At 40.1% G+C, this 22,459-nt stretch overlaps 1 protein-coding gene across 2 annotated transcripts in view; it reads right to left on the minus strand.

Moving 5' to 3' along the window:
- The window catches only part of CAP2 (cyclase associated actin cytoskeleton regulatory protein 2), a 92,549-nt gene extending 79,263 nt beyond the window's left edge, over positions 1 to 13,286 (minus strand). For both annotated transcript variants that reach the window (XM_026660272.2, XM_026660263.2), the window contains exon 1: positions 12,788 to 13,286. The gene's annotated coding sequence lies outside the window, so the exon portion shown is untranslated. The remainder of the gene's footprint in view (positions 1 to 12,787) is intronic.
- Positions 13,287 to 22,459: the final 9,173 nt, after the last annotated feature.

The following is a 22,459-nucleotide window of genomic DNA, read 5'->3' on the forward strand; positions in this document are numbered from 1 at the left end:
GCAAATTAGGTACTTGGATATCCAAGTGACTGAAATATAGTTGTAAATAATTGTTGGCATAAGGTTGTGCCTGCAATCATTTGTACCTGCTATTTATAGATACAATATGGAACGCAGTTAAGTCTGGACTAAAAGTTAGGTTGTGAATGTACATTCTCTCCTTGGATTTCCTAGATCTTTCCAATCATTGTATATACTCTGGTAAGATTCTGTCTTGGTTGTTTTTACTAATGACTATACAGCTTCAATTCAAGAAACCAAGAAGGTCTTGTATTTGCTTCTTTAAGATCTGACCTCTCATCAGTTAATGTTGTCTTCTTTCCCTTCTAAAAGTACATGGTGTGAACAAAGCAAATAAATGGCTAGGTTTCAAAGCATGGAACCCTTCCCCCTTCATCATTTACTTAACAGGTTTCATGCACACATGTTCCATTTAAGGTTGTGAACATTTTATCCTAGTAAGTGACATCCAGGGTATGCGTATGTTATTTCCTAATAAACATAATTGCTAAAAGTGTTAATCCCTCAGAGATACCACATGTGTAATACTAGATTCCAACAAACTACATTTTATTAAGCTACACTAGCAACCAGAACAAACACCATTGTGCTACTTACCGGTCCCCATACTGTGGGAAGAGTGTCTAAAGTACTATTATTAGATAGCCAAATATGCAAAGAGGGTTTTTACCATTATTATTACTACATCTTTTAAATTTTTTAAAAAGATGTAACAGGGTATTAGGATCCTACACAGAGATGCAGAGCTCTTCTGCTGATTCAACTTGGCTGTCAGGCTAATGGGTCCTTTTAGCTCAACCCTAGTAGTTTAATAAGGTTTGTGAGTGACTGGGGAACAAGGAACTAGAAGCAAAGCCAGTGGATTCTACAGGGAAAAACCCTAGGAACAGACATTTTCAGAAAAAAGTGTTGGTTGAGGTTTATATTTTGTTCCTATTTATGTTAGCAATAAAGGCAAATCCTTGGACATGGGTAAGCTTGGATTAGATCCACTGTGCGTGTGTACTGTGCTAGGTGCAGGGTGGGAACTCAACCTGCTTACAATAGATGTATGCATTGTTCTTTTTGCAAAATTTAATCTGCATATCCAGTGAGTGAGTTGGACATAAACATTCCAAAAATTGTTTGTTTTTTAACATACCGGGTATTTTGTCTGAATGAAATAAGATAGATGGCACCAGGAGAGATTCCACAATGTGCAAGATTTTGTGAAAACATAAGAACTTTTTCTTAAAATGAGTATTGTTTACCCCTAAAAAAAACTACAGACTCTCTTCCTTCCACATTCTACACAAATCTCATGTGCTAAGGTCTAAAAGTGAAGTTGTAAAATACTCTAAAGTGAGGTTGGGCTGACTCATTATCTTGAAATAAGGACCATCTACAGTCTAAGTCAAGACAACTATCTGATGTAAAAAACACAGCTTTCCTTTTCTTCCCAGTAAAGACAGCCTACCTGAGCCTGGAAAAAGCCTGGAACAATATCTCTGAAAGGTGCTCACTAGGGTGTTAACTCAGATGCCCAATGATGATAATTAAATACCAACACTGTTAACTATTTCATGCATGTAAGAAAGGAGAGGGGGATCATAGACCTGCACAATTTACTGTGATATTTCATTTTGGTGTCACGAGTGGGTGGTGTTGGCAAGGGGTCACCATTTATTTTTTCTCCAAGCCCAAGGAGCCTAGCACAGCCTATGTAGACACGGGCAGAGCATATTTTATAGGCAGACCTTAAAATAGAATCACCATTCCTTCCACTACCCCCATCTGACTCTACCTACAAATATACTTATGTCTGTAACCTAGGAAAGAACAAAACTGCAGAATAACTTCTCTTGACACTCTTCATCTCAAATATTTGCCAACCTAGCAGACAAAGAAAGAGCAGCACAAATGGGCCTGCTCCCACTATCATTCTGTATGGCTGACGGGAGAAAACCATATTGCTTTGTCTCAAGTAGAAACAAGCTATAATGAGTCCATGAGGGTAAGTAGCACAGTGACATAAGAAAATAAAAAAGTGAAAAAATATGATGACAGTCAGAAGAGCAAAGATTCCAGTTTTGAACAGAAGAAAGGTGGTCCTTTCTTAAGTGTAGTTTTACTCTGAAAAGTAACTGTAAAAATAGTATCATAGGGTTTCTTGTTTAGTGGGTCTTTTTGATTCCTTACCATATTCACTCAGTTTAAAATTACAAAGATGGTTTTTTTTTTCCTAGCTGCCAGCCCCTTCAAAATGAGCCTGGGATCTGAAAGTCAAGCTGGGTCCTTTCTTTCTCACATATCTCCACCACACTACAGATAGTGCAGGGCAAATTCTGCCCTCGGTTGTTCCAGTGCAACCTCATGAGATGCAATTTGGAAGTTGTGCAACTAAATCCCTTGCACTGCTTGGAGAAATCACTATCATAGTCTCCAAATTATAGTGGCCCATGCATTTGCTCTCTGATAAGATGGAACTGCACTACAAACTATACAAAAAACAAGCCTCTAGTATTCTAAAAAGGTAGCATCTTAAAGCCAACCACAAAGGTATACAGGTTTAGAGTAGTATGTAGCAATCTATATCAGGAAGGCTTGTTTCATCTGCTAGCTAAGAAAGCAGTATAGCATATACTAAGTTAGGAGAAACATCCCAACATGTTCCTGGTATTCTTCTCAAACTGGAGGAGCATCCAATCATAGTTTAATTGTCATAAAACACAGCCAATGTAAGCTGAAATGCAAAAAATAGCTACTTTCCCCTGTAATTGACATGTAACCTCCTTTAAATTGTTACAGGTGTGTTGGTATTGCCTGGTGAGGAACCCAAATCTTTGCTGCTCCCCACACACAGGTTGTTCATAAAATGAGACCCCCACTGTGCCAGCCAATGGCTTATGGTTTTAGCGATTAATTCCCAGTCAGAGAGACACTAAGGGGCGGGGGGGAGGGGAGAGGAAGAATGGGACTAATTAAGTGCAGCAGAACCTATTTAGTTCCATCACCTTAAAAGGGGTGGGAGGGAAGAAGAGTAGGAGGAAGAAAAGGAAAAGAGTATGGGCGGTGAATTTGTGTCACTATAAAGCATAAGTGGAAGGAGGAGACAAAATGGGGATTTCTCTCACAGAAGACAGTGTGATAAGAACAGTGTGTTTGCCAGAAGCTCACATATGGCATGTTAGAGAAACAGAAGTGCTACCTTGTATGGTTAGTACTTTGTTTTTATGTTAACTCCATGGAAAGAATGTAGCTAGAGACATGCCAAATTAATGTCAATTTAGATTAAACAAGAATCCCTGCAATAAAACCCTACCTAGAGAGAGGCTGACTTTGTACTCAAACCTGAGCCTTTGGTGAGCTTTCTTCTCATTTTTGTCCTTGGCCCTGCTGCAGGTTGTTTTAGGAACAGTGCTATTAAGTGTAGAGGAAAGCTGTCTGAAAAAATGTTCTAAATATTTTTTAAAGAATTAATGCAATGCTTTTGCATTTTTATAGCATTTTGATTTTTTTTGCCAACATTTTGACTAGCTTTAACTGCCTTGGAAAAAACTAGGCAAAAAATGTGTGTGGGAGGGGGTTTTTTGGTTAAAATTTGAAATGGAAAAAAATGTCAGTGTTCGAAGCTTTTGACTGGTTCCAGTATGGTACAAAGTATAAAGGAACTTTCATATCTGTATCTTGATGGATACACATGATGGAAACTGATGTTCTATTAATAAAAAATGGGTCTTTTTAGTATAATATATTCTAGGCATACAGGATGGCATCCAAAAGGGTTTTTTCTGTGAGCTACACTCTTCAGGTACAGCGTTAAGTCTTAAAAGCCTTTTTATCAGACGAGAACTCTTTGGAGAAGGGAAAATCCTGACCTTTCCTTGTTTTCTCCTACTTATCCCCAAGCTTTTTTCCTTTGTTTGACTTCATAGAGTTGGTATGCAAATTGACTAGTACTGCAGAGCCTACCTACTGTGTGTTTGGTTTTTCTGTCACTCTTCCTCTTTCCTGTGTTTTGTCCAACAGACTAAAGTTTTAAAAAAAAATCCAAGAGGACAGTGTGGCATTTTTATATTTTGACAATATATAAAATATTGGGAGAGCTTTCATTTAAAAAAAAATCCCATCCAGCAAAACAGAGACTAAGATTAGAAACACATGTTAAGTTTCTTATCACATCCCAATTTAGTCTCATATAACTACAGGTAAGCAATAGCACATGCCAGGATAATTATTCAAGAATCTGTGTATGCACACACTGAATGTGCTGAGGTCTTTGAAATATTTTACTGATTCACATTTTTGAATACAGTATGTGCATATATATTTAGTATGCCTTGAAATAGCAGTTTATTCTCTAATTACACATGAATATCCAGTTGTTTAAAAAAAAAAAAAGAGAGAAAAAAACCTCCCATCCACAGCTGAATAATTCTTAATGCTTTATCAATGGTGATGACAAAGAAAAGTTCATTATTTAATGATCTACTGTAGCAATCAAGGATTGCTAATTTGATGGAGTTAAAATAACCAAGGCAACCCATTTCCTAGTACACCCTCCTAATCACTTATGCTTCCTTTTATGTCACTGTGTTCCCAGTTCTCTCCTTATCTTTTGTCTGGCTTCACTTGCTTCTCTTCGTTCTGTTCTAAGGATAGAACAAGAAGCAATGGGCTTAAACTGCAGCAAGGGAGGTCTAGGTTGGACATTAGGAAAAAGTTCCTAACTGTCAGGGTGGTTAAACACTGGAATAAATAGCCTAGGGAGGTTGTGGAATCTCCATCTCTGGAGATATTTAAGAGTAGGTTAGATAAATGTCTATCAGGGATGGTCTAGACAGTATTTGGTCCTGCCATGCGGGCAGGGGACTGGACTCGATGACCTCTCGAGGTCCCTTCTAGTCCTAGAATCTATGAATCTTCGTGACAATGAAGTGTAAGATTTTAAGTATTTTTCCCATCAATAGATATACTGTGTTCTTAGGCACCCCTTTGCCATGTATTAGCATAATACTTTTCAAGTAATCAAATCTATAGGGCTTGCAAGCCACTTAATTACATGCCACAAGTCCGATTACTGTATGCAGGCAAACTGCGCTGCTGAACTTGGAGAATATACTGTGGAGAATATACTGCATACGGCCACAGATGTTGGAGCTAGTGAAGTATGGCAACCTCATCCAATAAGATTGAATGGTAAAATCCTTAACTAAATTAGAATTCTATCTAACTTGTGCTTTTAAAATGCCTTTGTTCTACAGTAACTCCTCGCTTAACGTTGTAGTTATGTTTCTGAAAAATACGACTTTAAGCGAAACGATGTTAAGCAAATCCAATTTCCCCATAAGAATTAATGTAAATAGGGGGGTTAGGTTCCAGGGAAATTTTTTTCACCAGACAAACTATATATTATATAGATATACACACAGTATACATTTTAAACAAACAATTTAACACTGTTCACAGCTATGATGATTGTGAAGCTTGATTGAGGTGGTGAAGTTAGAGGGTGGACGAGGGAGGGATATTTCCCAGGGAATGCCTTGCTGCTAAATGATGAACTAGCCCTTGGCTGAGCCCTCAAGGGTTAACACATTGTTGTTAATGTAGCCTCTCACACAAGGAGCATGAACACGAGGGAGGGGAGACAGCACAGCAGACAGAGACAGACACCCCTTGCGTGTGGGGGAGAGAGAGATGCACACTGCCCCTTTAAGTAAGCTGACCCACTCTTAAGTGCATTGTCTTTTTAAGTGGTTCAGGTAGTTGGGGCAGCAGCTGCTGCCCCAGGCTCTCTCTGTCTCTCTCCGTCCGTGTCCCCTCCCTGCTCTATATGGAGAAGGGGTAAGCGGGGTGCAGGGGGGAGGGGGCACCCTGACATTAGCACCCCCCCTTCCCTCCTGCACAGCAAGCAGGAGTCTCGGGGAGCAGCTCCAAGGCAGAGGGCAGGAGCAGCACATGGCAGTGGGGGGAGGGACAGCTGAACTGTCCAGCAATTGTTAGCCTGCTGGGCGGCTGCAGCACAGGGAACTTAGGGGGAGCTGATAGGGGGGCTGCCAGTCCACCCTGGTTACAAGCCCCCAACAGCTAGCTGAAACGGGCTGCTCTTCCTGCAAGGAGTGAACAAAGCAGGCGGCTGCCAAAGACGTTAGAAGGGAGCATTGCACAACTTTAAACAAGCATGTTTCCTAATTGATCAGCAACGAAACAATGTTAACTGGGACGACTTTAAGAGAGGAGTTACTGTATTTAAAAGGGTATGCTCCCCAATGCAAAGAAGCTGTCAGTGTTTCACTTCTTTGACCAGCCAGAATTATGGTAACCAACAACAACAAAAAATCATGGTAGGAAAGAAGACAATAGTCTCTAGGCAAAACTTCCAGAACTGGCAACCGTTAAGTTGCTGTTACTACCACTTAGGGCAAACTTGATTGTTTCTCTATAGCAGGGGTAGGCAACCTATGGCACGCGTGCCGAAGGCAGCACGTGAGCTGATTTTCAGTGGCACTCACACTGCCCGGGTCCTGGCCACCGGTCCGGGGGGCTCTGCATTTTAATTTAATTTTAAATGAAACTTCTTAAACATTTTAAAAACCTTATTTACTTTACATACAACAATAGTTTAGTTATATATTATAGACTGATAGAACGAGACCTTCTAAAAACGTTAACATGTATTACTGGCACGCGAAACCTTACATTAGAGTGAATAAATGAAGACTCGGCACACCACTTCTGAAAGGTTGCTGACCCCTGCTCTATAGTATACCCTAGCTCTCGAGAATGTCCATACTCTGCCAAATCCTGCATTCCTCATTCAATTTTGTTTTATTCAGACAAAATGTGCTGTCAATGGCTAATCTTTTCTAAATAAAGGAATGCACATCACATTCTCCCATTCAAATCTGAGTATGTGAGTATTACATGTAGGGCAGCTTTACAAAGCTGCAGTGGAGAAAAGTCATAGAGCCAGCTCCTCAGCGGGTGTAAGTGGGCATAGTTCTATTGAAGTCATTAGAGCTGCGTCTGTTTATTATAGCTGAACATCTGGCCTTTACTTACTCATCTCTGAAATGCTCTATTTAGGGTATGTAGTGCCCAGGCTCTTTATTCTAGAGTCCATCTATGTAGGAACAGAAGCTTTCCTCTCTCCCTTGCCTCTTGTCTCTGAGGGAGCTCATAGCATTCCCTTCAAAACTCTTCTCTTTGCTTGATTCTTTTAATATATTGCTCTTAAAAATCCAAGTTCTCTTGAAAGGTTAGCATGTGGAACCAAAATCTGTCATGATATTTTAGAACCCATAGCATGTTGATTTCATGTTGTTTTAGAACCCATAGCATGTTGTTCTCAGTGATACCTGATGACAGAACAAGGAGTAATGGTCTCAAGTTGCAGTGGGGGAGGTTTAGGTTGGATATTAGGAAAAACTATTTCACTAGGAGGGTGGTGAAGCACTGGATTGGGTTACCGAGGGAGGTGGTGGAATCTCCATCCTTAGAGGTTTTTAAGGTCAGGCTTGACAAAGCCCTGGCTGGGATGATTTAGTTGGGGATTGGTCCTGCTTTGAGCAGGGGGTTGGACTAGATGACCTCCTGAGGTCCCTTCCAACCCTGATCTTCTATGATTTAAGAGAAACCAGGCAGGAATTCTCCTGCAAGTTCAGGAGGTAGGTAGACACGGGTAAGTAGCTACTCTGCTGCTATTAATACTGCACTCCGTGGGCTGTATCAGCTGTGGCTTCACAAAGCCTGATTCAATTCCCACTAAAGTCAGTGGAAAGACTCCAATTCTCTTCTAAGAAATTTATATCGAGTTCTAAGTGAGGCCGGTGGCATATTAACTGACCACACTCTCTTAGCCCACTTCCCACCACACCCAAATCCTCTTTCATGCTACCACAGAGAAACATACCATGGATTCATGGAGCACTCCTCTGTCCTGCCCCTGCTATTCTAGTACTTAAGGATGGGGAAGGAGCCTTTCTTCAAAAGGAGGTAGAATAACATTATTTGAATCTGACTTAAATTAATGAGAATTGGTCCATTTCTGTAAGAGAACTAGGGTAGACTTTTTAACTGGTACTAGTGGATTGAGAAAGGAGGATGGAAAACAGTTACCATGTATATACTACATGATCCAATAAATTTCACAATCAGAAAATGAGGACAGTTCAGCCAATCATAATTATAAAATCCATCACTCATGGACCACATTAGGTCTGAACTTTATAAGCAGAGGAAGCACTTCATTCAATATGGGAATGCAGCCACTTCTGGTGTGACATATAGCATTGGTCTAACAACTCACAGTAGTTTAGAACAAGTGAAGAATACTGCCATATCCTGTTTAAACTACAAAAGAAATGGCAGTTGGAAGAATGTCTGGAATAGGGCTAGGACAAGGTGGGTACTATTATTACTCTTGCAAAAAGCACTGTGGTCTTTACTGATCACAAGTAATCAGGCCCTTTTTTCATGTCTCGTTCCAAAGACAAAGGCTCTAATACCACAGTGTCTCCAGAACTATGCTGGGGCATGTGTTCGCTTCTGACACAGAATGAAGAGTGCCACCTACTGAATTACCAACATTTCTTATAGCACCTTGGTTTCTATCTGAAGATCTTCCCTCTTAATAGTGACCAAGCTCAACCTTATTCCGTTTATGAGAACTAACCGGCATATATCCCAGGGTGACAGAGTTGTACGCAACTTATCCCACATCAGAGTTTCAATGTCTGGCATTATGAACTCCAGAATGACCAAGTTAGGCCTGATTAGGTCTTGTTTAACTTGACCATTTGTACAGTTAACCTTTTCTAACATGGCTGCTCTGATTGACATGAAATCTTCATATGGCTGAATTATTCTTTTCCCTAAACCACTGGTGGTTAGGTGCAGAATGTGTTGAATCAGTGTCTTGCTTCAGAAAAATAGCACATTAATATGTAGTTACATTGATGGAAAAACTGGACTGAAATATTACAAATCCTATGCTGTAATAGGATTTGAACTCACTGCCTTGGAACTAAATCAGATACTTTAGCCAATTATGTAGTTGGCCACTTATCTACCTTTTAACTAGGCCACAAACGTTATTCATTGGGCCAGTGATTCCCAATGCACAGTAGTACCTGCACATCAGGCTTTTATAATTAGTACTCTTGACTGTTCCAGCCAGCATAAGTCTTGAGATGCTGAAGACCACCGGCCACCACTGGCTCAACACCTCATAAGAGTGGGTCACTCTCTTGTATGTGTGTTAACACTCGATGAAACGTCCTCTTGCAACCATGAGACTGAAGTCTTCAGCAGCCCAAGTGCCACTGTCAGGGTATGTCTACACTACCCGCTGAATCTACAGTCTAGACGCGATAAATCGATCCACGAGTGCTCTCCTGTCAACTCCTGTACTCCACCGCCGCAAGAGGTGCAAGCGGAGTCAATGGGGGAGCGGCTGCAGTCGACTCACCGCAGTGAAGACACCGTGGTGACTAGGTCTAAGTACGTCGACTTCAGCTACGTTATTCATGTAGCTGAAGTTGCGTAACTTAGATTGACCTCCCTCTCCCCCCACCCCCAGTGTAGACCAGGCCTAAGTTAATATGTATAGATGAACTAGAGGTACGTGCAAAGACTTAGTGCCTGAACAAGCTCTCACTGATATCGATAGTAGTCTGACTGGGCCCTTAGTCTGATAAACTATTATCCATTTTCCAAATGATTTGGGAACTCTTGGCATAGACTAGACAGCTTTGGTTACCATTCATGGGAATTTATAACTGTTAAGTTAGCTATACAAAATAACTTTCCTTTTGCATTCCAAATACAAGAGAAACTTCTAGAATTAAGAGGAAAGAATTTTCAAAAAATGAATAATGCAGCCAAAGTCTCTTCCTTAGTTTGTTATAAGATCTACGTGCCTGAAAACTTAGTGCAAGTCCGGGTTAACTTACTGTTTTGTTTGCCTAATAAATGTGAGAAGTAAAGGAATTTTCCCAATTTTTACTATAAAAGTGTCTTTTTAAGACACACCTACTAAAATTCTTTTTTTTTTTTTTGCATGTGATTTTTAGGGCAATGAAGTCTTCGCAAAACCACAGTGAACATTCCATTAAAGGTACTTGGCATGCCAGCATTCTTCCTCTCTGGATCTCAAAGCATTTTACTAAGGTGGGTAAATGTCCTTATTCCTTAAAGACTGTAAACTGAAGTATAGCAAAATTAAATGACTTGCATCAAGTCACACTAAAAGTCAGTGGTAAAGCCAGGAACAAAATATGGGTCTCCCGACTTCCAGTCCTCCTGCCCACTCCACTGGGCCACATTCTTTCTCCAGTCTATGATAATTTAGGGTAAAATCCCAGATTCCCATCAAATGTAGTCCTGTATAGATGGTAATTTTAGTGTTCTTTTGGGGCCACTATCAGGATTGTCAGTATTGCTCTTGCAAGAGAGATTTAGGTGAGTTATGGTTTGGAATGTGGAAGTCTGATATGAACATAGGTAAACAAATATTTCTTTGTTTATACTTTAGTTAATATAGGATCTTAGTATACCAAGATCACTCACCATTAGCTATAGGACTGAGGATACTAAGCATTTTTTTCACTTAAGTATTTGCTATTGTCTACAATGGATGCCTAAGCCATGTAATGTGTTAGACCTACTGTAGTAAATAATGCACACCTTTTTCATTTTTATTTAATAGAGAAAACATATTTTATTCATTACACTTAGAGTTCTGCCTATGCACCGTCTAGATCTGAGCAGTGCTTACTTTCTTGAGGGAGAAGAGGTTGATGAATCACAGAAATATTCTAAGGACCCTGTAACATTTTATTACAACAAAGATCTAAAATGTCATATTATTCTACACACCTTGCTTCCCTATAGAAAAAGCACTGTTCATAGTATTACATTGTTTAAAAGCTTCCCCTGTTCTCCCCCCCCCTTCAATTTTGTTATGAAATTCTTGTTTTAAAGTTTATAGTGTTAAACAAAAGCTAAAGGAAACTTTACCGTTCTGTGAGCTGTAAACAAAAGAAAAACCTGCTTCAATATGTCTGAGGCATAAAAATTAGGATGTGAAAATATTCACTTTGCTAATGTATTAATACCTTATGCAATAAGGACATCTTTGAGAAAGTATTTAACAGCTTGCAATTTTGTGGGGGTTTTAACCGCTCCCACCATCTATAATATACTTTTAAAAATACCACTCACTCCCTGAAATATGAATGGTTTGCAGATAATGATTTCATAGAACAATGAAGCATGGTACCCACTGAACCAAACACCACTTTTGTCTTTATATCCTGCAGGATTTTTTAAAAACACAGTAGTCCCCTTTTTTTAAACAACTGTTAATATAGCTGCCTCTAGATCAATGTTTTTTTCTTTAAATATATTCTATCATTGTATTAGTCATTAGTCATTTTTTTCAAAAGTCTTTTATTTAAATTTTTTTACTGATTATGATTAAATTTGGTCTGATTTGATATAAGCCATCAGCTGTGTTCGTCTATTGCAAACATATAGCTCTAAATTCCCAGTCATTAAAAAAAAAGACATTTATTTTATAGTCTTTCAGGTGGGCTCATGATTAATTCTACTCTGCTATTGTGCAAAATGAATCTGTCGAGAGCATTCCTTTAAAATGTTAATTTATTTCAAAATGCAAGGTGTAGGCTTTGAGTTCCTTGATTCTTCTCTCTTGACCCACCTCCCGCCCCCAACCTTCCTCCTTTTGGTTTTGTAGCATCCCTATAAGTAGTGTCTCTCTGTTACATGTCCTCCCTTGCGATAGTATATCCTAAATTGCTCTTTAACCCTTTGCTTTCCACGAAGCTATACCTGTAGGCTAATCACTAACCTAAATCTCTTGTCACCTAAAATTTTGCTTCTGTGGCTCTAGGTGTTTCCTAGCACAATTTAAGCCTAGCCACCATCAAACAGTCCTGGCTCCTGAACAAAATTAGCCAATCTTAGTTTTGCACTGTCCGAATCAGCAGGGCATCACTTGACACCTTCAGATCTAAAGGAACAACCAGACGGTTTCCGACAATCTCTTAGAAAGACAGGGTGATGCGGGTGTGGGGTTTCTAATCCAATAAACCTTATGGCTCTATCTACCCTCAACAAGTCAAATCCTGCAGTGCTGCTCTCACGGGCTGTCACACATCTTCCCTCCTCCTCCTCATCAGTTGAATACGAGGTTGAAAAGCAGAATATGCAGGTACAGCTGTAATAATAAAAGCCCTGGTTCTCTGGAAGCGCTTCTCTGGTGCTGCGTGCAGCTGTCAGCCTGGCTTCAGTGGGGACGGGGGGTGGGGGGACGGGAGAGGTGATGTTGGGGCTTTTCAGGGGCTGAGCCGAAAGTTGAAGAGCGGGCCGGGGCCCTGGCCAGCAGCGGGCCACCGCCCAGAGCATGTGGGGGAGGCAGCACCAGTGTGCAGAGCTGACCCAGATAGAGGAGGCAAAGGCAGCTCTGTCGCTATGCAGCCCCGCCCCCGAAGCCCGCAAGGGCAGCACTGCTTGGGGATCATGGTACAATAAACCCCCTACCGTCCCCCTCAGCATCCCTCCCTCCCCCAAGATGTCCTCTGCAGGCAGCAGCCGCTTGGCAACGCAAGGCCCTCTGCACGGCCCCCTGCGGCCGCCGCTCCGCCTCGCGCGCGTACACACACATACCGCCCCGCTCCGGATCGCCCCGCAAGGCTGCCCCCACCCCAGCCCTCCTGCGGCACCTCCACAGCGGGCTCCGCCCGGCCCGCTCTGGAATTACCTGGCTGGAGGAGCCCCCTGCTCGCGTCCTCGCTGCGGGGAAAATCCCTGGCCGCTGCCGCCTCCTCTTCTCCGTGGGAGCTGGTGTCAGTCAGGCCGGCAGACAGACACGCACCGCAGCTTCCGGGAGCGCCAAATAAAGCCAAGTCCAGCAAGAGAGAGATGGAGAAAGACAGCAAAGGGGGTGAGGGGCTGTGTGAAAATGGAGAGAGAGCGAGAGCTGCCTCTCACCAGCTCCACCAACCGCCCTGTGTAACAGGCGGAGAGGAAATGGAAAGCTTAGCACATCACTAGGGAGCAGGCAGCCTGGGAGGAGGCTGGGAAAAGTGGGCTCACCGAGGCCAAGGGGAAAGACAGCAGGTGGGGTGGGGGGAGTAATGGAGCAGGCGTGGGAAGCAAGGATCTGGGGTAATACCTTGCCCTGAGTCAAAAGCTGGGCAAGAGAAAAGGAAATCTACTGTGCCTGGCTACCCAGGGCAGTCCTGCCTGGTCTTTCCTCTCTAATACGGAGGCAAGGTGGGTGTGAGGTAATAACACCTTTTATTGGACCAACTTCTGTTGGTGAGACAAGAAGCAAGTTTTGGAGCTCTTCTTCAAGGCAGGAAAAGAGCTCTCTGGAGTGCCAGAGTTTGTCTGTCTCTCTCCCTCTCCAACTGAAGTTGGTCCAATATAAGATGTCACCTCACTTACCTTGTCTCTCTCTCATATCCTGGGACCAGCATGGGTGTCTGTAACAACAGTGCCCTTCATTGTCTCTCAAACATAAGGGCAGATTCAGTCCAGGTGGAATTCCGCTGAAGTCAATGGAATGAGGCGTGGTCTATGCTAGAGGAGTTATAAGGGTATAAATATGTTGGTTAGTGCCATGGGGTTTTTTGTTTGTTTTACTGTAAAAGCCATGGTGTGGATGCAGTTGTAGCAGTATAGCTTATTTTGATTCCTGAAATGGAATAAGCTATAACAGCACTTTTATAATGATAACTGCATCCACACTGGAATGGGGGTTACTGCTTTAACTATACTGGTATAATTAAAGCATCAAAATTTTCTAGTGTAGATAAGCCCTTGTGCTAGGGATGAAGTTGTGTGCTTTAGGCTAAATGGAAAATGCTATTACTCTGCACTTAGATAGCATTTGTCATCAGAGGATCTCATATTACTCATGTCCATCATCCTGTGATCTGCTCTATCTCTAGGTCTCAGTAAGTTAAACATCTGCAGTTAAATGTAGAGGGGGGAAAAGCGGAATGTTTTTAAATTCAGGAGGCCTAGAAAAGGCAGTTTGCCTCTAAAAGGAAAATAATTGCCTGACATAAAAAATATTTATTTTTATAGTCAACCACACAGTTGGGATGTGTGGCAGTTTCCCCTGTTGTAGGTACATATATATTTAAAAAGTCCTTCTGTAACAATGTAGATGATTTTCTAGAATTTAATTTAACACTATAAAATATGGAAAATAAAATGTTTGTTTTGATTTACATAAGTGTTAATTGGCATTGAGGAAACTATACATTAATGAAGTACTGTCTAACCAATTCAGCAGAGCTATATATTTGTACATGGTGAGATATAAGAAAATATGATAGAGAAAAGCTGATGGCAAAGATCAACAAAAAATGTCTTGCAAGCCAAACTGTCATCTTGCTGGATAGTGAATTAGTTCATTACTAACAGGAACTGGTGCTGCATCACCATATACACAATTATGAAAATATATCTATTTGGCTCGTAGGCTTGTTGATCAAACTCCTACTGAATCAGTAGAATGAATCCCATTTACTATACAGGTTTTAGGAGGGAAACAGATTTATATGAACTGAAGTATCGCAGATACTCACAGATAGAGCATAGAAACAAGACTTAAATGAAAAGAGGGAGACAAGAGAAAAGAAAGTATGGAGAAACAGAGAGAAATGGAAAGATCAAAAGTTTACTGAATATATTACATTCTGAAAGATCCATTTGAACGTTCCTTTGTAGTCTGGGGAGATAATAGGTTAATGTGATAAACAGAAGGTTCAAGATGATAAAATGTAAACAGATTTCTTCCTTCCAAATGATGGAAAGTTCATTTGAGACAATGGAATACTGTCAAGATCAAAAGAGATTTACAAGCAAATTATTAAACGATCATTTGTAAGCACCTGGAGGAAAATAGGATTATAAGGAATAGTCATAATGGATTTGTCAAAACCAAATCATGCTAAACCAACTTAATTTCCTCCTTTGACAGGGTTACTGACCTAGTGGAATGGGAGGAAGCAGTAGATGTGATATACCTTGCTTTTACTAAGGCTTTTGACACAATTCTGCATGACATTCTCAGATGTAAACTAGGGAAATGTGGTCTAGATGAAGTTACTATAAGATGGGTGCACAACCAGCTGAAAGACCATACTCAAAGAGTAGTTATTAATGGTTTGCTGTCAAATTGGGAGGTCATATCTAGGGGGGCCCTGCAGGGGTCAGTCCTGGGTCCGATACTCTTCAGTATTTTCATTAATGACTTGGATAATAGAGTGAAGAATATGCTTATAAAATCTGTAGATGACACCAAGCTGGGAGGGGTTGCTAGCACTTTGGAGAAGAACATTAGAATTCAAAATGACCTTGACAAATTGGTCTGAATTCAACAAGATGAAATTCAATAAAGACAAGTACAAAGTATTTCACTTAGGAAGGAAACATCAAATGCACAGTTACAAAATGGGGAATAACTACTGAGGTAGCAGTACTGCTTGAAAGGATCTGGGGGTTATAGTGGACCACAAACTGAATATGAGTCATCAATGTGATGCAGCTGCAAAAAAAGCTAACATGATTCTGGGGTGTATTAACAGGAGTGTTGTATGTAAGACAAAGGAGGTAATTGTCCCATTTTACTCAGCACTGGTGAGGCCCCAGCTGGAGTATTGTGTCCAATTCTTGGCATCACAATTTAGGAAGGATGTGGACAAATTGGAAAGAGCTCAGAGGAGAGCAACAAAAATGATAAAATGTTTAGAAAACCTGACCTATGAGGAAAGGTTGAAAAAACTGGCCATATTTAGTCTTGAGAAAAGAAGACTGAAGGGCGACCTGATAACAGTCTTCCAATATGTTAAGGGCTGTTATAAAGAGGCTGAAGATCAATTGTTCTCCATGTTCACTGAAGATCAGATAAGAAATAATGGGCTTAATCTGCAGCAGGGGAGATTTAGGTTAGATATTAGGAGAAACTTTCTAACAATAAGGGTAGTTAAACTATGGAATAGGCTTCCTAGGGGGATTGTGGAGTCCCCATCACTGGAAGCTTTTAAAAACAAGATGGAAAAACACCTGTCAGGGATGGTCTAGGTTTACTTGATCCTGCCACAAGTGCTAGGGGCTGGACTTGATAACTTCTTGAGGTCCCTCCCAGCCCTACATTTCTATGATTCTATAAGCAAAAATACAATACATCTAGCCAAGCACTATGGTTATAAACATCACCCATTTGTATTATAGACTCAGAAATTAGAGATGGAAAAGACCTAATAGGTCAATCCCCTTGGCAGAGTGGGACTGTTCACTTGGGTACCAAGATCATAGGTGCTCTATAAATATAGTTCCCTACAATATATTTTCTATTGCTTTGTTCATTCTGGTTTCAAACATCTTAAACAGGAGCTACAGCTATCAATAAAATAAATGAGAATGGGCATCCATCACTTCCTTTAAGAGAGGCCTTGTCTACGCTACTGGGGGAGATTGATCTAAGTTACGCAACTTCAACTACATGAATAACGTAGCTGAAGTCGAAGTAGTTGGATCTACTTAACGCAGGGTCCACACTATGTGATGTCGACTGGAGACGCTCTCCCATCGACTCCCCTTACTCTTCTCGTTCAGGTGGAGTACAGGAGTCAACGGGAGAGTGATTGTGGTCGATTTAGCGGGTCTAGACCCACTAAATCGACCGCTGATGCATCGATCGCTGCACGTCGAACCCCCAGTAAGTGTAGACAAGCCCAGAGTGTTGCATGACATCAACAGCAAAGGGAACAGCAACACATGGTAAATTCAATAAGAGGAGAAAATGAATATGATATTGTAAATGACCTTGAAATACAGAGGAAACCTAGTAGAAACAAAAGACCTAAAAACAAGTGTGTGTCAAATTATACAGTCTTAAGAGCCATGTCCACATGCATCCGAAGAAGTGGGATGTAGCCCACGAAAGCTTATGCTCAAATAAATTTGTTAATCTCTAAGGTGCCACAAGTACTCCTGTTCTTTTTATGTCCACTTCTGTTGCTATGTAAATAATAAAAATAATATTAAAAGACAATACCAGGAAATAGAATTCTTATTAATGGTCTTCTAAAAAGGATAAAAGACCTGCAAAATAAGTCTTATGAGCCTATTTGTAGTTTACAGAATACTGTATATGCAAAGGTAATGAACAGATGACTCATTATAAACCATTTCAACCTCTCAAGAAAAAAAGACAAGCTTTGGATTGCAATAGAGCAGGTGATATGAAACTATATGATACTGCCTTCAAATGGAAATACGTGTGTACGTAAGGATTGCAGGATCAGGCTATAATGGCTGAGCACTCTGCCCATGATCCAGCAAAACATTTATCCAGGTGCTTAACTGAGTTGTCCCATTGACGTCAATAACAAATAATAATGATTACCTTTCAGCATGTGCTTAATTATTTTTCTGGATTGTCAGTGTGTTCAGTCTCTTTCAGGATAAAACCCTAAATCTTCAGAGAGACTTCAATACTACTTATTAATTTATGGAGGCCTGTCCTACAATTCTTACTCAAGCAAAAGTCCCATTGAAATTAACAGGCGCTTTGACTGAGTTAAAAACTGCAGTAGTAGCCTCTTGCTAGAAAATTTCTAAGATTAAATTTTAATGCTGCATGAAGTCTGTTGTGTTGTATTTTAATGGATCATGTTTAATATACCTTTGGTTGTATCATTTTTTCATTTTGATTTTTGACTTTCACACAGATTGTTGCTGCACCCAGGGCTTACATACTTTAGTTCCTTTTCTGGAAGAAAGAGTAGTTCTGAAATTCTGAACAGATCCCACAATGAACTACAGAGTCTGCTACAGAGATATTCTATGTCAAGCTCTATAAAATAAGAGAATTATATTCTATTAAAAAATACTATGATGCACTTTTTTACCTGCATACTCATTTTTACAGAGAAGGAAAATGTTAAAAATCCTCTCCTCAATCCCTATAATAATGCACTGGGAATAAAATTACAAAGCATATGTTTGAATTTGTACTGTTGAAAATTTTACCAGTGACATAAGCCATATCTGAATGATAGATGAAACTTGGAAACAAACAAATATGGTTATTAGTTACCTTGATTTTATAAAGGCTATTTTGTTGAAGCATTGCAGAACAAAATACCATTGATTAATATTAATTAGATATTGATTTCAAGCCAATATATGTATATAACACAAATGGGAATAGCTTATTGAGAACATCTTGGCAGTTTGAATTGCGAGACATACCTATCTCATATTGCAATCTATTCAGGACATATCTTGATATCTTTCATCTATAAAATCTGCATCTTAACCTATTGAACCAAGTACATATATATAATTAATTAATTGAATGGAGCATTTTGTAGACACCTTGCCTGTATCAGATATCAAGATATGCAATGAATGAAAGAGATACTACTAAAAAAGCAGAAATATAAGCAAACTAGTTAAAAACAAGGGGAGAATCTGTCTTCATCCAATTTGACCACCTGTAAGAAAAGGTTAGAGCAGATTCAGATTACATGTAGTCTCAGATAGGGTATTATACTGCCTCTTTTTGGTCTCATTTACTTGTTATGTCTTATCTTTTAGATTGTAAGCTCTTTGGGGCAGTTACTGTTATTTAATGTATATTTGTACAGTGCCTAGCCCAAGAGGGTCGTGAGGTGGCTGACCTTTAAGTACGACCACATACAAATGTTAAATAATAAACACATGGTTAGCTTTAAGCATGTGGATAATCCTTTCCCTATTTAGCACAGCACATAAGCATTCCACATGTTTGGATATATCTACGTAGCAAAAGATATACCCAAACATGAGCTAGCCTACCTGAGCAAGCTTGAATCCAGCTAGCATGAGTAAAAATAGAGTGAAGACAGCATAGCATGGAATTCAGAAAGGGTTAGCAAGCCAAGTACACCTCTACCTCGATATAACGCTGTCCTCGGGAGCCAAAAAATCTTACCGCGTTATAGGTGAAACCGCGTTATATTGAATTTGCTTTGATCCACCGGATTGCGCAGCTCCGCCCCCCTGGAGCACTGCTTTACTGCGTTATATCCGAATTTGTGTTATATAAGGTCGCGTTATATCGCGGTAGCGGTGTACATACCCGGGTCCTTACCAGGCTTGGACTGCCCACAATGTGTTGTCTTCACTGATATTGTTACCTGTCCTAGCTGGATTCAAGTTAGGGCTAGCCTAACTAATCTATGCACAGCTTTTGCTTAAGTGGTCTGCTAATCAGAGATGGAATTACTCACACACTTAAAGTTCAGTAGATGCTTAAGTGTTTTGCTGAATCAGGGCCTTAATTTAAAAAAAAAGGTGTAATCTAGTGTCCTGAGCACTTTACTAACATAAATAAAGTTATTCGGGTGTCCGTTTCATTAAGTTCAGGGGACAGTTAACATGGGTAAAGCACAGGATAAGGCCCTAAATGTGCTCAGTTTTTGCATTGCGCTACTCCATCTCTGTGACGAAAGGATGGGTAATGATTTAGGGTTACAATATACAGGTATTCATTCTATTGCTAAAAGAAAAAGTCCTTCCCTACAATATTGCTTTTCTGAATCAGTTTCAAATGAAGTTTTATGTTTTCAATACAAAATAAATAAAAACACAACAAACACACACACAAACCCAAGTGTTTTCAAGCAGGGTTACTTATTTGAGAACCAGGAAAGGCAACAAAGAAAGAACAAATTCAGTTTTCATGAGAGCCAGCACAGTGTTGCTCTGTATGGATTTACAGCACACTGCCCCGCACCAGAGAGCTTTACATTTAAAGGTGCAGCACACACTGACCCAGACTAACTTTTTGATGCACTTCTGTCTCATTAGTTTGTAAGCTCCGATGAAACAATAACTCCAAAGCAGTTGTGTACTCTTAGCCATAATGGGCTATTAACTTTTTCAGCATCTCACTTTGAGCCCTATTGATCTTCCCATGCTTTTGGCTCTCTATTCTTTTCATTATTCTTTTCACCTATGCAGATTGGGTTCCTTTAAGAGATTGTCTGTATGTCTTAGTGGTATTGCAGTTGGATGGAATGAGGCACTACTTCCAGCATAGTAATTGAATGCACTGCCTCTGCTTTACGACAAACTCCAGCACTAGGCCACCATGCCTGCCCCAAATGCAAGTTATGAAGCATCTGAGTAGGGTAATTACAGCTAGTTAAGTGTCAGTGCTGGAAACCTGGTCATTGCTCAGGGCTTTGTAATCCATCTGTGCCTGGGGAGTAGATGTGAAAACCTGCTGCTTTCCGCATTTGAGAAGCAATACCAAAAATTCCACCTCTCTTCTCCAGACCACTGATTCTCCCTTGTTGGGTTCATTCAAAATGCCTTATCCAGGAGCTCCAATCATCCTCAGGCCCTGTAAGTGGTTCAGGCCTAAGAGTGTAAGGAGGGTTCTTACTCTCCCATAAATGGGCTTGTGCTGCGAGTCACAATCTAGCCATAAATAAATATCTCCTGTAGACAGATTGAGTAATTTTAGCACAATGAATGGCCATGTCAATATTATTATTTAGGTGATCGCACTCATGAAAGGTACTGAACCGAACTAACCCATATTTTTTTCCCCACAGAAGAGGATCGGGGCAGCCACAGTGTGAGCTTTCCCCAAACTCCATTACCTCTGTGCCTCAACCAAGAACTTGAAGAATCACATCTAGGATGCAGGATATCTCAGTCTCTGTGTCCTTCTCTGTCCTCTTAAATGAGCGTGATGACATGGATGCCAAGGTACATTACATTATATTAATTGTTCAGTTTAGTCTATCTGAATCAATATCTTTTACAAGTGATGGTTCTTTCTGCAGGATTTGTTATCGCTGAAGCCTTTTTTTCAAAAAGAAATCAAATGTAGCCTTACTTGGGGTCTTTGCAGTGTTGATTCATATTGGTCCTAGCCTTAAAAATGGCATTGTACCCAACATAAGCATGTTTAGTGTCCTATCAGCACAGTGTGTGACTGGGGACAATGCCTTTAAGGGCTGAGCTTCCCAGGCGGAGAATCTGTGTGAGGTGCTATGAAGCATCTTGTTATGCACAGCCAGTTGGAACTTGTTACCAGAGACAGAATAAAGCAGAGCTCTTGAAATCACCTGAAGCATTGAATGATCAATGACAACCACACAGTGGTTCTCAAACTGCGGTCTGAGAACTCCCTAACAACCTGTGAAAAGCTGGATGGGGCTAACTCACCTTGTTTCCAACAGATAAGATGAAAATCAAAAGAAAATTTAAAATAACATTAAATACTTTTCTAAGATTAATTTTCCACATCAGCGATTGATGTAGTTGCGACAGTAATGTCATGAATGTGAGAGAAGCGTCTGCGAGACAGTTGTTCTGCTACAGTGTGATCCAAGCTATGAAATCTAGGGTGGTCATTTTGTATTGTAAAATACTGGTGAAAAAAATAAAGGGCATCCTACAGACTTGACTCAGGCACAATTTTCATTCAGGTCAGTGAGCAAGGACTGCATGATTGGTGTAGGTATGCTCAGTCTTTCCATTATGATACTCCATCACTGGGAAGAAAGGACTGGTATCTTTTTAATTTTTCAATTTGCAAAGGGTTCTTTTATGGTCAGAGTAAAATAACTTCATCTGCAGTCTATGCTTTTGCCATTCAATTTCAGCAGAAGGTCATCTTTCTTTCAGTAAAAAAGAAATAATAATGTGTGTTCTCCCTTTGTAAGTATTGCAGTATGAGGGTCTTAACAGACACAGCTTTCTTCTTGTACCTTGGTTTTTGAATTGTGCTCATCTGTGGATGAATTTCTACAATGAAAATACAGAATACATAAAAAATAAAGAGAGCGAGAGGGAGGGAGGCTTTAAGATGAATGTTGGCATTGCAAAGGCTCTCATTCCATTTGCCGTATTTTGCTTTAAAAATGTAGCAAAAATTAATTCATATTGATGCATGAAAAATGGACTAGAATGATCTGTAGATGCTTCAGGCTCTAGGGGTGAAATCCCAGTCCCATTGAAATCAATGGGAGTTTTGCCACTGCCTTCAAAGGGTCCAGAATTTCACTCCAAGTTCCAAGACTAAAGATTGGCTTGAATAAAGATAGGCTAAAATATTTATGTAGGAAAGTTCAATACTATGTGTCAGAAATATTTTTCTTTTTATTTCCAAACCATTCCTTCATTTAATACCTCTCTTTCTCACACACCCCCATCCCTGTATTTACACTAGCTCTGTACCATATATAAAAAGGCTATAATTTTCCTTGGAAAAGGAATTGTTTGTTCTGCTAAATATTTCCTCTTCAAAGTTCTCTTATTAATTCCCCATCAAATATTCTATTCCAACATCTTTCAGAGAGAAAAGAAATGAACAAAACATTCTAAAGCTGATTTATGAATTAAAACATGA

The sequence above is a fragment of the Terrapene carolina genome, unplaced genomic scaffold (genome assembly GCF_002925995.2).
Source record: "Terrapene carolina triunguis isolate 2854851 unplaced genomic scaffold, T_m_triunguis-2.0 Scaffold58, whole genome shotgun sequence".
NCBI lineage: Eukaryota > Metazoa > Chordata > Testudines > Emydidae > Terrapene > Terrapene triunguis.